The sequence below is a fragment of the Cornus florida genome, unplaced genomic scaffold (assembly GCF_030987335.1).
Source record: "Cornus florida cultivar Cherokee Brave unplaced genomic scaffold, ASM3098733v1 CherokeeBrave_3.0.0_Hap2_Chr08, whole genome shotgun sequence".
Taxonomy (NCBI): domain Eukaryota; kingdom Viridiplantae; phylum Streptophyta; class Magnoliopsida; order Cornales; family Cornaceae; genus Cornus; species Cornus florida.
In genome coordinates, this window is record NW_026775578.1 from 15,845,547 (window position 1) to 15,849,723 (window position 4,177).

At 37.8% G+C, this 4,177-nt stretch overlaps 1 pseudogene; it reads left to right on the top strand.

The window, feature by feature from the left end:
- The first annotated feature begins 1,122 nt into the window (after positions 1 to 1,122).
- Positions 1,123 to 1,221, top strand: LOC132272091 (small nucleolar RNA R71; annotated as a pseudogene).
- The last annotated feature ends 2,956 nt before the right edge of the window (positions 1,222 to 4,177 follow it).

Sequence of the window (4,177 nt, forward strand, 5' to 3'; positions counted from 1 at the left end):
TGCAAATTTTTCCTTTCAAAATCACTTTTCAAATCACTTTTCAATATGTTCTCATTTGTATGGTCATGCACATGTAATGAAGCAGGAATATGATATAAAACGGGACGGGTGTCAACTTTTGGTTGCACCAGTTCACTCTCTTCATTGGACATACTCACTTGGTTGTCGACAATCCTACCACTTCTCAAGGTAGTCACCGCATTGACATGTTTTATTGTGTGCCCTTCCGATGAGGAATGAGTCTCCACAACACGTTGTTGCTTTGGTAGGGCATTCATGGGCATTTTTCCTTTCTCTCTTGCATTCAAAGTACTAGCTATTTGCCCTACTTGGGTTTCTAACTTAGCAATAGATTGAGAGTGAGAATGAAGTAATTGTGTGTTGGCCTCTAAAGTGCCCAAAGCGGTTAAAACTTTTTCTTCAAAAACGGGACTTCTAACATTTCCTTGGGAATATGATTGGTTGGGAAAATGAGAATTAGAAAATTGGTTTCCTTGTGATTGATATGATGATCTAAAACCTTGGGAACCTTAGCTTTGCATTGGAGGTGGAATGTATTTTCCTTGAAAACCGCCTTAGGAAGGGTTTGAGCCTTCCCCTTGGTTTTTCCAAGAGAAATTCGGGTGATTCCTTTAACTAGGATTGTAGTGATTGCCATAAAGATTGTTCCTTTGATTAGTAAAAACAACATTTGTTTGTTCATGATGCTCACTTTGCACATGTCGATAGGGACAATTGGAAGTAAAATGTAAAACACTTGAACAAGTCATACATGTCTCATTAGATGCATGATGAGAATAGTTAGGGAAGGAAGATATTTGATTCGCCGAGTTTTGGTTGATCAAAAATTGATCAAACCTTTGAGATAACGATTTCATTTCGGCGGCAATTTTATTAGAGTGGTCGACTTGATATAAGCCAACACTCTTCCTACCACTAGAATTTCTACCATTCTTCGAAGATAAAGTACGATGCAAAGAATTTTCACTCATGCTCTTATAAAGACGCCACACGTCATCCTCATGCCTATCAATGTAAGAGTCACCCATGGAAGCATCTACCATGCCCTTGTAATTATCCGGTAAGCTCTCAAAGAAATATTAAACTAATTGCCATTTGGGCATGTCATGATGTGGACACTTCCTAAGCAATTCATTAAAGCGTTCCCATGCCTCATGAAATGTTTCCCCATCCCCATGTGTGAATTCTCTAATTGAAGTTCTCAAGGCATTGGTTTTAGGAACCAGATAGTACTTCTTCAAGAACTCTTGTTGCATTTCCGCCCAAGAAGTTATTGAAAAAGGCCTAAGATTGTTAAACCAATATTTTGCCTTGTCTTTAAGGGTGAATGGAAAAAGTTTAAGCCTTAAGACCTCTTCCGGCATGTTCGTGTATTTCACGGTGGAACATACTTCAAGAAACTCATCCAAATGCTTGTAAGGTTCTTTACTTGGAAGTTCATGATAGTTAGGAAGCATTTGAATGGTTTGTGGTTTGATCTCATAGTGATGTGCTCTAAATGGTGGCAATTGAATGCATGTGGGTACATTATACTCATTAGGAACATAGTGATCTCTTAAAGCAAAAGGTGGATTAGGAATTGGAAGTGCAACATGGGCACCTTGATTTTGATTTCCTTGAATGATGGGAGGTGGTGGAGCATAGATTGGCCTTGGCATTCCCAATGGAACTTGGCCTTGTTGTTGTGGTTGATGAATGAATGGCCTTGGCATGCCTAATAGAACTTGCATATTATCATGATACACATTGGGATGGAGGATACCTTGTTGGTCTATGTAACCAAGGTCCTCCACATGGTCCTCATTGTTAACTTCCATTGATGAAATGGATTGACTAGAACTAGCTCTTCCCCTAGGGTTTCGAACAATGGATTCAAGATGAAAATTCAAAGGGACAAGAGTGGGTCTCAATGATCTACGACCATGCATGCACAATGCAACACAACAAGTAATAACAACAAACACTTCACCTTCACAACAAATTAATAATCAACAAGCTTCCTCCACATACAATGTTCCCATACTCCCATGCTTTAAACACTAATGCAAAGAACAATAAAATGCCTCCATGTGGGCTCACTATTTAACTAAGGATTGAAATACAAGCCTCCATGCGGGCCGACGATTTAACTAAGGGCTTGAGTAAAGAAAAGCTCACAAAGGTCCTTTAGCACTTCAACTCCAAATTTAATAGCTTAGCTTAGCAATTTTTTATGATTTTAGCATTTTTTCTTTGCTTGCTTAGCTTTTTGCTTGGAATATCCTTTACTTGCTCCTAGCTCAATGTACCTAGTCAAACAAGAACAAACACAATAAGTAACACAAAAGAAAATAAAAACAAAGTAAAGACACGATCAAAAGAGTACTAATCCTAATTGACTTCACAAATACGACGTTGCCAATCAATCAATCCCCGGTAACGGCACCAAAAATTGGTCTTCACGGTGGTTCGCGCCGCCGCACCCCTAAGCTTAGCAGTGTGCGATTTAAGCGGGGCCAAGTTTTACATTTATAGAAGCCACTACCACCTTTCACTAAAAATATAGCAAGGGCAAGTAGGGATCGTCCCAAGGGATTGATGTCGTATTTTGTTGTGAAACCAAGATTAGGGCTAGTAGGTCGAATGGTCAAAATAGTGTTGGTTGGTTGTTTAATTACACTAAGATGCAATTTAAACTAAGTAAAAACAATAAAATGCAATAGAGAGTAAGTAAGAGAGAGAGAGATCTTGGGGTTTAGAGATCACCACTAAACATAGCTTTTCTACACCCTTAACAAGTGATTAATGAGGGAAACATGTGTTGTAACATTTGTGTGTGTGTGTGTGTGTGTTTGGTTGATTCAATTAGTAAGGATGACCAATTAAGTATATATTGGCTAAGCAACATGGTGAAAAGCACAATATATCAAAGTAAGCCATTAATCTTTCATTAAGCTCACAATCCAAACATACCACAAGGATAGAGACATATGCTACTTGCATTCAAAAGTATGGAACATCAAACAACAAGCATGGATTGTCCTCCCATCTAACAACTACACTACAACTACACTATAATTAAGCTACTAACATGAAATTAAACTAAAGAAGAGGCACAATCCATCAAGAAATAAGTATGAACCATCAAGCAAATGACAAGAGCATTCCATTAAGCACTATGTCTTGACAATCTCTAGATCTATAGCATCAATACACATAGACATGCATCAATAACACAAGAAATAGAGACAAACACATGAATATCTATTCTAGCATACATAGATATATGGATAGAATGAAATGATCAATTGGAAGCATTAAACCACATAAATCCTTGAATAAACAAGATCTATATATATCAAAATGTCAAAACATATATTACAACACAAATCCCTTAATAATACACAAAATCAAGATGTAGAAAGCATGTTTAGGGCTAACTCTAGCCCCAAGAGGATGTCTAGCCACTCATGGATGATGTCCTCCAACCCTTAAAGGCAAGCTCTATGGAAAAAATCTGCTTCTTGTTTGATGAAGAGTCTTCAATGGTGTCTCTAGCCTCCTCTTCCTTTGCTTCCTCCCTAAGTATTTTTTCTAGATCAATGATATTCTATTCTAATGTCTTCTCCTTATGCAAAAAGTAATCCTTATCCTTATATAGGTAGGTTAAATGACACCCAAAATGAGCTGGGGTCGTATTCAAATATTCCCCAAGGATTAGATAAAGGACAACTTTTGTGAGCTGGAAATTTAACTTTTTCGTACTGAAGGAAGTTCGATCGATCGAACCTTAAACTTGGATCGATCGAACATGGCTGAGATCTATCGAACTAAGGTTGAGATCGATCCAACTTGCGGTGCTCTTTTGGATAAAGACAAATCTGAGATATTTCGGAGATATTTTTGGGAAAAGGACAAAAGTGGTAGGTAGGGTGGTACATCTGGATAAGATCAATCATTTTGATAAGGACAAAATGTTCTATCGATCATAGAAGGAAGTTGGATCGATCAAACTTTTGAGATCTCTGAAAATGATATCAAGGCTTGGATCTATCTTTGAAGTGCTGAGATCGATCATGTTAGATCGATCGAACTTTTCTCTGAGATCGATTGATGATGCTGAATTTCACCCTTTTCTTCCTTTGCTCTACTTTGCTCCTCTTCTTTGATTCATCTC